Consider the following 12201-nt stretch of genomic DNA (forward strand, 5'->3'; position numbering starts at 1 on the left):
CCTGAGGACAGGGGGGAGGAGGAAGAGGAGGAGGAGGAGGAGAGCATGGTCAGTCGTCATCTTGGTGAGGACACGGAAATCTTGCCCATTACCAGTCTGGCACGCATGGCTGACTTTATGTTACGCTGCCTTAACCGTGACCCTCGCGTTGTCAAAATGTTGGGTGACAGTCATTACTGGTTGGTGACACTTGTAGACCCCCGCTACAAGGAGAACTTTCACTCTCTTATTCCTGAGGTGGAGAAGTCTACAAAAATGGGGCAATACCAGAAGGCCCTTGCTGCAGAACTCTTAAAAAAATTCCCATCTGAACACGCTAGCGGCAGAGGTCACAGTTCATTGCCCAACCAAGGCGTACAGGCGAGAGAGATGCAACTCCAATCCAGCAGAGGCAGGGGAACACTGTCAACGTTCTGGGACAGTTTTCTGACACCCGCCCAGCTTACAGGCCCTGAGGCGCGGGGTACTCTCACAAGGAGTGGAAAGTTTCAAAAGATGGTGAGGGAGTACCTTGCCAATCGTACCAGCGTCCTCCGTGATTCCTCTGTGCCTTTTAATTATTGGGTATCCAAGCTGGACACTTGGAATGAACTCGCTCTGTACGCCTTGGAGGTCCTGGCCTGCCCTGCCGCTAGCGTGTTATCGGAGCGTGTTTTTAGTGCCGCTGGGGGAATTATAACTGATAAGCGCACTCGCCTGTCAACTGACAATGCTGACAAGCTGACCCTTATCAAAATGAACAAGGGCTGGATTGGGCCAGACTTCTCATCACCACCAAATGACAGCAGAGTAACATAAAGTCAAATCCACTGTGTTATTTCGGGAGGTGTATTCACATACACCGCTTCACACCCACACATGGGTATACGCTTCCTCGTTTCGGCTGTTTAATCTTCTTCTCCTTATCCTCAGCCCCCACCACCACTATACCACCAGGGTGCCAGCATTGCAAGTTCCTCCGTCCTTATTTTTGGCAGCTTTTGCTTGCAAGGCATAAGCAAATACTATGGGACACCCACTCCCCAATAATGGGACTTATGTTTGTAATATGCTGTACTGCATGGCTCTTGTAAGGGGCATTGCAAGTTGCTCCGTCCTAATTTTTGGCAGCTTTTGCTTGCAAGGCATAAGCAAATACTATGGGACACCCACTCCCCAATAATGGGACTTATGTTTGTAATATGCTGTACTGCATGTGACGCGTCCCCTGGGCCGTGTGTACACGTGTGTGGGATACCCGGTGCCGGGTCTCTGGGGTCTGTAGTCTCCGTGGCGGTGACCCGTGGCTCAGGCTGGTCAAACCAGTGGCAGACTTTCTTAGGTTTTGAGGTTAATTGTCCAACTGCGCCACCCGTGGATTGCGGTCAGGGAGTACCACTGAGGCTGGTGTTGTGTGCGCAGCATAGAATGGGATAACTCCCCTCGGGAGGAGTATAGCCTCAGGGCAGTGAGTGTGGATGATGGGGGTGATGGTGCACAAGCGCAGCAGGAACGACTCAGAGTCTTTGCAGTGCAGTTCAGGGTCTTTACTGATGATTATAAGGTAGACCCTCCCGGAAGTACTGGCTAGCATAAGAGGCCTGGTCAGTCTGTGAGCAAGCAGGAGTTCCCCTGGCCAGGTGGAGTTGTAGGCCTCCCCGTCTGTCTGCACTCTTCCTGGCTACCTTGCTGTAAGCGGGTAGAAGTAGCCCACGTCCTTGAGTGTACCGTATAGTGCTCACCCGTATGGCTGGTGACTTGGGACCTTCTGTTAGCCTCTGCTCCACGACGGCGGTGCTGGTCCCTTGCTTGTGACTGAGCCTCCGGGCTTCTATGGCCAGAGGACCTGAAATCCCCTGCCGGCTGGTTTCTGCTGCTGGATATATAAGTCCTCACAGCTTCGGACTCCTGTGTCCGGTTCCTATTGTCTTCTGCCAGGGCGAGCTCTGCTCAGCTTCCAGCCCCTGGTCTTTAGCTCCTAGCTCCTACAGAGCTCCTTGCTGTTACTTTCCCTTGCTCTCACTCTGACTCTGACTGTTCTCTGACTCACTCAACCCCGCCCCAGATCCAGTTTATAAGGGCAGAATTCTCCCCTCCCAGGACTGGGGCAGGAGGATGTTGCATGTTTAAGGGATCCTGACCAGGAAACCTCCCACTTGCTCTCCAATGTAATATCTCTATTACTGTGGTGACCAGACCCCTGGGGTGCCACACATGGCTCTTGTAAGGGGCATTGCAGTTCCTCATAATTTTTGGAAAGCCTTCCATTCACTGCTTAGGCCAACAGTGCACGGGAGACCCAGTTGCTATAAATTGAAAAAAAGGTTTAGTTAACGCCCTCTGACCTCCATGTCATTTCCAAGGGGCATTGGAGTGGCTCGAAATTTTTGGTAGGCATTGCACTCACTGTATGCCCTATAACTGTGTAGCCGAACCACTCCTTTTGTTACAGAAACATATCCTACAAGACATATCTGGCTGACTGGCCTGATATTGATGTGAATGGTCCCTGTTCCTCCTGCTCTTTCTCCTTTGCCACCACCTCATCCATCATTTATCACCTAAAGCTTTGTTTTAACGGGAGTCATAGAACTGGGATAGTAGCAGGAAAACATCCAGCAATCCTCGGAGGAGGTAGGAGATGTGCCAAAACGCGGACCACCTCAGGCCTAGCCGCTACTACATACATGCGCTTGCATTCCAAGAAAACAAAGCAGATGCTAACTTCTATCATCATCATCATGCTCCTCACCTAGGCACTCTCACCTCCCCTGATGGAGAAGCCAGGGCCCACCGGAGGAGTCTGGTTCTCTGGTGGGCTCGTCCAATGCTGCCCTAAAGCAGGCCAGGCTAAGAAAAGTGTGGGGGAAGGTGACAGGAGAAATCAGGGCAGCTGGGGACCGAGTATGGACACCTGGCCGCCACCTGGCGGCTGGGGACCGAGCGTGGACACTCGGCCACCGGGCGGCTGGGGACAGAGTATGGATACCTCGCTGCCGAAGCGGCCATGAGGTAGTGGCCAGCTTCGGCCTCCTCCAAACTAAAAGGCCCCATTTCAAGTGAAAGCTAGCAGTATGGTATTGCAGCCTGCGAGTGGGTGGGTGGTTGGCTGCATATTTTCGCTTGCATTGCAAGGAATGGGGAGGTACAATTGAACACTGCCCTGGGACAAGGACTTGTGTGGCACCCCAGGGGTCTGGTTTCCACAGTAATAGCAGTATTACGTCTGTGAGCAGGTGGGAGGTCTCCTGGGCAGGAATCCTAAGCATGCCACACCTCCTGCCCAGTCCTGGGAGGGGAAGAACTTCCCCTATATAAACTGGGGCTGAAGCAGGGTTAGGGAAAGGAGTTCCAGACAGAGACGGAGTCTGGTCTGGACACGCAGAAACAGGGACAGATAGACCTCAGGAGCTCTGTAGGAGCCAAGGAGAAGCGCCAGGGGCTGGAGCTGTGTAGAGCTCGCCCTGGGAGAAGGTACTAAAACCGGACACAGGAGTCCGAGGCTGTGGGGACTAAGATATACCCAGCAGCAGAATCCATCCGGCAGGGGATTCCAGGTCCTCTGGCCATAAAAGCCCGGAGGCTCAGTCACAACGAAGGGACCAGCACCGCCATCCCGGAGCGGAGGCTAACAGGAGGTCCCAGGTCACCAGCCATACGGGTGAGCACCACACGGTATACCCAGGGACGTGGGCTACTTGTAACCGCCGAAAGCAGGGTAGCCAGGAAGGGTACAGACTAACGGGAAGGCCTACAACTCCACCTGGCCAGGGGAACTCCGGCTTACTCGCAGACTAACCAGGCCCCAACTACTAGCCAGTACTCCCGGGGGAATTTGCCTTGTACCATCAGTAAAGACCCTGAACTGTACCCTCGCGTCTCCGTGCTTCCTTGTCGCACCATTAGTGCTGGGACATCCACACCATCACTCCCAACATCAACCTCATCCTCTGCCCTGAGGCCATACCCCTCCCGTTGGGGGTTATACCATCCACACTGCACATCCGTACCACCGGCCTCAGCGGACTGCCCCGCAGCGGCGGCTTCATAGCCGCATTCAACGGGTGGCGTAGTCGGACACTAATACCATCATACCAATAACTGCCACTTAGTTTAACCACCCTGGGCGCGGACCGGGTCACCGCCACACGAAGACTACTACCCCCATCGGATCCGGCTCCGGGTATCCCCCACGCGCACGCGCGCCGCACTACAGCACTGGCCCAGGGGGTGAGTCAATTTTGGCGTAGTCGGCAGGATTACGTGCCCGCAACCACCGGGTACTGCGTGCCTGAAAAAAGAGACTTTTATACTTACCTGTGGTGAAGTTTCCCGCCGTCCGGAGTCGTTTCCCGCCATCTGGAGCCGATTCCCGCCATCCGACGCCATCTTCTGCCTTCTTCCCGCCATCCGTGGAGTTTTCCCGCCATTGGACGCCATCTTGAGGGCGCCGCGCGGGAAGAAGAGGGGCGTGGACTCCGAAAGCGCGCGAGAACTGAAGCCCCGCCTCACGTCCGGACGTTGCGTAAGGTCCTGGAAGGAGCCCAGCAGACGCCGACGTCACAGGAGCGCGACGGAAGGTCCTCAACCCTGACGATCGACTGCGGAGCCGCGGCCTACAGAAGAGGATCATCGCAAGGTAGGCCACGGTCCACTAGGGGGGAGGAGGATGTCGGATACGGAGGAGAGCTTCACCGCCACAGCCGCCGCCAGCGCCACCGCTGCTGCGGTCATGCCTTTCACCATGCCCTATATCCCGGGGGCAGCCTGGCTACCCCAGTACTCAGGGGAGTCACATACCCTAAATGACTTCAGAGAAAGGCTGGATAGCCTCTTCCAGGTGTATCCCCTCACGGAGGCGCAAAAAGTGAGCATCCTGGTGGCCCAATTAATAGGGGCAGCCCAAAGGGAGGTAAAGTCCTGGCCACCTGGGAGGAAGAGGACTGTCAGAGACATACTAACCCGGCTGAAAGACACATTTGACACCCGCACCTCAGCCGAAATAAAACTAAGATTTTATGGGTGCAAACAACGGGCACATGAGAGTATAAGAGACTATGATCTAAACCTACAAGAGGCCCTGAGAGCCATTAAGCAGGCAGACCCTGACAGCGTGGGAAATGAAGATAAGCTGTTGACTGAACAATTCATTGAGGGTCTACTGTGCAATGCCCACCGAACCCAGTTGCGGGCAATGGCCTTACAGGACCCTGACCTGGACTTTGCACAGTTCAAGGACAGAGCCATCCAGGTGCTCCGAGAACCGGCACCAGGTGGCGCTGTGACCCACAGGCGCCCTGCTATCACTTATCACCAGGAGACGGCGCCCTTGTCTGCAGGGCCTGTGGGAGCTGATGCGCAGGCTTTAAACAGTGACCCGGCTACAGACCTGCACCATCAGGTCCAAGAGCTGACTAAGAGCGTTGCCGCGCTAACCAGAACTGTGCAGTCTTTACAGGTTTCTACTGCAGGGAAGATCGAGCTGGCATCCGGACCGGAGGACATCCCGTGGCACCGACCAAGGAGGACCCCACCGGCCAGAGGAAGACCCAGCGATCGATACAACGAGGACGGACGACCTATTTGCCGCCGCTGCAATCAACCCGGACATGTGGCAAGGTACTGTCATTTAAACGGGCACAACCTGGGGTAGAGGGCCAACCCCCAGGCATAAGACCATCAGGCCCATCAAACTGGCGTGATAAATACGTAGGGGGACGTCCAATCTTGCCTGTGGTACTGGATGGCATTCCTATGAGTGCCCTACTAGACACTGGGTCACAGGTCACCACCATCCCGTACGTGCTCTTCAAGCAGTACTGGAATGATTCGGACATAACCCGCTACCCAGACGATGACCTGAGTATCATCGCCAGCAATGGTCAGCCCATGCCGCAGGTGGGATTCAAGGAGGTGACCATTAAAATCGGTAAAGTCAAACTGGCGGCACAAGGACTGATTATAGTGGACATAGACCGTCATGAGAGTCACCCTAGAATCACCCTGGGAACCAATGTAATTGAAAATTGTCTTGCAGAGGTGATTCTCATTTTACAGCAGGTGGCCAAGAACGCCAGTTCCGGCCAGCAGCGTGTGCTCCAAAAAGAGATCCGGGCACTGATGAAGCGGCAACAGGTGGAACTATCTGGTGGTGAGATAGGTAGCGTGAGAATGTGTGACCCGTTCCCTATTGCCATGCCCCCAAAAAGTGAGATGATGATTTGGTGCCGGGCGGCTATTGGTCTATGAGGTAGAGACTACCAAGCAATGGTAGAACCCGTCTACTCAGACAGTAGGCCCACCATTTTGACAGCACGGGGGGTGGTCGATGTACGCCATGGGAGGGTGCCCGTTCGCATCATAAATATCGGTGAGAGAGAAGTACACCTGCCCCGGTATGCCACGCTAGCTAAATTGTTCACCATAAACCAGAATTCTGTACAGGCCGTGGAACCCTTGCCTCCATCTCAACCAGAGGAAGGTAACGGCTCTAAGAAACCAGTGGGGGACTGGTGTCAGCAACTACATCTGGGTACCGACTCCACTCCCTCACACCAGAAACAAGGAGTCTATCGGGTGGTTCAAGAGTACGAGAGAGTGTTTAGTAAACACCCGTTAGACTTCGGGCGAGTAAAGGGGGTAGAACACCACATCCCCACGGGAGACCATCCTCCCATAAAGGAGAGATACCGACCCGTACCCCCTGCACACTACCAACACGCCAAGGGGATGCTTAGAGACATGAAGGAGGCTGGGGTAATCAGGGACAGCTGTAGCCCCTGGGCAGCTCCACTAGTCTTAGTGAAAAAGAAGGACAACACTATGAGAATGTGTGTAGACTACAGGAAGGTCAACCGTATCACACACAAAGATGCGTACCCGTTACCAAGGATAGAAGAGTCCTTAGCTGCATTAAAATCTGCTAACTTCTTCTCTACTTTGGATCTCACTAGCGGGTACTGGCAGGTTCCTGTAGCAGAGGCAGACCGGGAGAAGACCGCATTCACCACCCCGATGGGTCTCAGCGAAATTAACTGCATGCCGTTCGGGCTCTGCAACGCACCAGGAACCTTCCAACGGTTGATGGAATGCTGTCTGGGACACCGGAACTTCGAGACGGTCCTGTTATACCTGGACGATGTCATCGTCTATTCCAAGACCTACGAGGATCACCTGAAACATCTGGCGGAAGTGTTTGAAGCTCTGGCAAACTACGGCCTAAAGGTGAAACCCTCCAAGTGTCACCTCCTGAAACCAAAGGTGCAATACCTGGGACACGTGGTGAGTGCTGACGGAGTGGCTCCCGACCCTGATAAGATCACCGTAATTAAGGACTGGCCAAGACCCTCCAGCATAAAGGAAGTGCGGCAGTTCCTCGGGTTGGTAGGCTACTACCGAAGATTCATTCCCGGTTTCACCAAAATGGCAGCCCCTATGCAGGACCTCCTGATAGGTCAATCTCGGAAAGCCAAAAACCAGAAGCCGCCCTTCAGGTGGGAAAAGCTGGAAGAGGAGTCCTTCTGCCAGCTGAAGATGGCCCTCACGGGGGATGAAATCCTGGCATATCCAGACTACAGCCAGCCCTTTATCCTCCACACGGACGCAAGCAACATCGGGCTAGGAGCCGTACTGTCCCAGATCCAGCAGGGGAAAGAACGGGTAATCGCTTACGCCAGCCGAAAGCTACGGCCCACGGAGAGGAACCCTGAGAATTATAGCTCATTTAAGCTGGAGTTCCTGGCAGTAGTGTGGGCAGTGACCGAACGTTTCAAGCATTACCTTGCCTCCTCCGAATTCACTGTGTACACGGATAACAACCCGTTGACACACCTGGACACTGCAAGGCTCGGTGCCCTGGAACAGAGATGGATGGCCCGCCTGTCCAACTTTGAATTCACCATCAAATACCGGGCAGGACGCTCAAATGCCAACGCGGATGCCCTGTCTAGAATGCCGAACTTACCGGATGTAGGGGAAGATCCAGAAGATCTGGAAGAAGTTGAGCTCCCTGCGTTCCACCGTCATGGGATTACCCTGTATTCCAACCGTGTGAAGGACAGGCGCTCCGCGACGTTCAATCCCTTGCCCCACTACAACTGGGCGGAGACGCAAGACAGTGATCCTGCAGTCCGCCTGGTGAAGGAAATGCTGACCCAAGCCGATGCCAGTCTGGACCCAGACGCCCCAGAGGAGACTAAGCAACTGTGGAAGGAGAAAAGTAGGCTGTTCCTCTACAGGGAGAAGTTGTGCCGGAGAATGGTTAACTCTCGAACGCATGAGTTGACCTGGCAGGTAGTGGTCCCCAGACGAGACGCGGCTATGATTCTGGAGGCGTACCACAACGGAGCAGGACATTTCGGGTGGAAGAAGCTGGAGTTCTTATTGCGTGAATGGTTCTACTGGGTAGGCATGAGAGGAGCCATCGAGAGGTGGTGCAGAGACTGTGGACCGTGCCACCTAAGAAGGAAGGACCGTGCCAGCCAGAAGACTCCCTTGCAGCCCATCATCACCCGACAGCCACTGGAACTGGTAGCCCTGGACCATGTGAAACTGGCTCCAAGCAGATCTGGGTATGTCTACGCCCTCACAATCGTAGATCATTACTCCCGGTTCCTGGTGGTGGTCCCGGTCAAGGACTTAACGGCTCAAACAGCAGCTAGAGCCTTCCAGCAGCACTTCTGCCGTCCACACGGGTACCCGGACCAAGGGCCAGCCTTCGAAGCGGAAGTCTTCCAGGAGTTCTGCAACCTGTATGGCTGCACGAAGATAAGAACAACGCCCTATCACCCACAAGCTAATGGACTCTGCGAGAAGATGAACCAGGTGGTGATAGACCTCCTGAAACATTGCCCCTGGAAGAACGCAGTATGTGGCCGGAGAAGCTGCCTGATCTGGTGGACCTATACAACCACATCCCTGTAGGTTCTACCAACTGTACCCCGGCTTACCTAATGAGAGCGAGACCTGGTAAGCTGCCTATCGACCTGGATATGGGAGTCCTGACGCCCGAGAACACCTCGCCAGAGGCAGACTGGGATACAGGGCGGCAGCAGCAGTATCGGAAAGTGCAGGAGAGCGTGGAGCGAAGTCTGTCTCAAGCTAGAGAAAGGCAAGAGAGGGCTTATAATCAGTATGCTCCCGCTGTTCCCCTGGTACCTGGAGAGCAGGTCTTGAAGAGGAAAAGACGGCTCCACAAGTTGGACGACCAGTGGGAGGAGGACCCGTACACCGTACTGCCATCAAGCCATGAGAGCCCAAAGATTTGCGTGATCAGTAAGGATGGAGGAGAAACCACAGCCGTTGTCTCCAGAGACCACCTGAAGAAGTGTCCCGAGCAGCTGCAAAGCCCTGAAGAAGAAGATCAAGAAAACCCTCGACCCGCAGAGGAAAGGGAAGAAATGATCAGGACTGTACTCGGAGACTTCCCCCGGTCTTGGACACAAGTAAACGGTGCTGTCGTGGTACCCGTCCTCACCTTTCTCCAGCCAGCCCCGCAAGTGCCTACAGAAGAACCAGTAGAGCTGGAAGAGCAGCCGGCCCAAGTGGCAGAAGAGTCCACACCAGCAGTACAGGAGGATCAACCCTCTGCTAGTAGTGAGCCTGCCGTGCTCCTAGTGAGCCAAAGAGTGCGCAGAAAGCTGCCCAGCCTGCCCATAACACCTCCTACACCCTGTAGTGCAGGACCAGTTAGTGAGCTCCGTAGGTCCACTAGGGTTACCAGAGGCCAGATGCCCGTACGTTGGAGAATCTAAGTTGGCTAGTTGCTTTAACTATTTTATGTTTACCTGTTTTGTTGTAGCCGTTGCTAATTATGTTTTCCAGTTACAGGTTTCTTTATATGGACTGACAGGTTATGGACAGTGAGTAACCGGAACTCTGTTGTAAATATGTTTGGAGCGTAACCCAGGAATGGACTACAGACTGTTAAAGACTCGGGGCAGGACAGACCCCTACCTGGTTACGGCTCCCTGTTCTTTGGTGAAATGGACACCCTTATTGCTTCCTGGTTACGGACACGCCGTGACCATCTCATGTATTTAATTGTTATTGTTTATACCCTGTTATGTTTAGTCCGGGAGTACTAAATTTCACTAGTGGGGAATGTGGCACCCCAGGGGTCTGGTTTCCACAGTAATAGCAGTATTACGTCTGTGAGCAGGTGGGAGGTCTCCTGGGCAGGAATCCTAAGCATGCCACACCTCCTGCCCAGTCCTGGGAGGGGAAGAACTTCCCCTATATAAACTGGGGCTGAAGCAGGGTTAGGGAGAGGAGTTCCAGACAGAGACGGAGTCTGGTCTGGACACGCAGAAACAGGGACAGATAGACCTCAGGAGCTCTGTAGGAGCCAAGGAGAAGCGCCAGGGGCTGGAGCTGTGCAGAGCTCGCCCTGGGAGAAGGTACTAAAACCGGACACAGGAGTCCGAGGCTGTGGGGACTAAGATATACCCAGCAGCAGAATCCATCCGGCAGGAGATTCCAGGTCCTCTGGCCATAAAAGCCCGGAGGCTCAGTCACAACGAAGGGACCAGCACCGCCATCCCGGAGCGGAGGCTAACAGGAGGCCCCAGGTCACCAGCCATACGGGTGAGCACCACACGGTATACCCAGGGACGTGGGCTACTTGTAACCGCCGAAAGCAGGGTAGCCAGGAAGGGTACAGACTAACGGGAAGGCCTACAACTCCACCTGGCCAGGGGAACTCCGGCTTACTCGCAGACTAACCAGGCCCCAACTACTAGCCAGTACTCCCGGGGGAATTTGCCTTGTACCATCAGTAAAGACCCTGAACTGTACCCTCGCGTCTCCGTGCTTCCTTGTCGCACCATTAGTGCTGGGACATCCACACCATCACTCCCAACATCAACCTCATCCTCTGCCCTGAGGCCATACCCCTCCCGTTGGGGGTTATACCATCCACGCTGCACATCCGTACCACCGGCCTCAGCGGACTGCCCCGCAGCGGCGGCTTCATAGCCGCATTCAACGGGTGGCGTAGTCGGACACTAATACCATCATACCAATAACTGCCACTTAGTTTGACCACCCTGGGCGCAGACCGGGTCACCGCCACACGAAGACTACTACCCCCATCGGATCCGGCTCCGGGTATCCCCCACGCGCACGCGCGCCGCACTACAGCACTGGCCCAGGGGGTGAGTCACTTGCACGGGGATAGTTGCAAGTCTGCATCTTCTGATGCGGCAAGGATCACTTCTGATGGGCACACTTTTAGACAGTGACCTGGGGGTCAGAGATGCTTCCAGGGGTCTTCCCCATGCTGATCCCTTGTCTTTTCAGCACTGTATGCATGTGTCACACAGCACATGGCCAGATAAGGTTGTAAAATGTTAAAATGACATTTCCCGGTGAATGCATTTGTCACGGTTGAAAGCGATACAAACGTGCAAAAACGTATAAAAAATGCTACTTGTGAACATAGCCCAAGGTGTGGAGGAGTATTTTTGTTTTTGGTTATTTATTTTACCTTATACACAAGTCTTTACCCTGGAAAGGATGTTCCTTAACCCCTTTCCGACCTGGTCAGTAATAGTACGCACCAGGTCGGGAAGGCCGGTTCAGTGGGGGCTCCGGCGGTGAGCCCGCACTGAAGCGAGCACATGTCAGCTGATTATTGGAATCGCAATCCACCCGCGTCAGTTAACATGTTAAATCTCTGACAGTGGCATTTAACTCGCGCTTCCGGGAGTCCTAAGCCCCGCCCATCAATGACAACTCAGGGTCTGCAGCAGACGCCTGTGGTTGTCATGTCTCAATTGCTATGAGCGCCACCTAGTGGTCAGCGCTCATAGCAAGTGAGCATTTCTCCTGCATACAAGCGATCTGCTCATCGCTTGTATGCAGTAGAAGCAATCAGACAACTGCTGCTTCTAGTCTCCTCTGGAGACTATAGAAGCAAGCAGAAAGTGTAAAAAAAAAGTTTAAAAAAAAATAAAAAATATATAAAAGTTTGTCACCCCCCTTTCGCCCCATTCAAAATAAAATATATATATATATATATATAAAAAAAAAAAACACATACACATATTTGGTATCGCCGCATTCAGAATCGCCCGATCTATCAATATAAAAGAAGAATTAATACAATCAGTAAACGGCGTAACGAGAAAAAAATTTTAAACGCCAGAATTAAGTTTTTTTGGTCGCTACAACTTTGCAATAAAATGCAATAACGGGCGATCAAAACATCGGATCTACCCCAAA

This window comes from Phyllobates terribilis, unplaced genomic scaffold, assembly GCF_046119375.1.
Source record: "Phyllobates terribilis strain yellow unplaced genomic scaffold, ASM4611937v1 Scaffold_5__5_contigs__length_657084704, whole genome shotgun sequence".
Classification (NCBI taxonomy): domain Eukaryota; kingdom Metazoa; phylum Chordata; class Amphibia; order Anura; family Dendrobatidae; genus Phyllobates; species Phyllobates terribilis.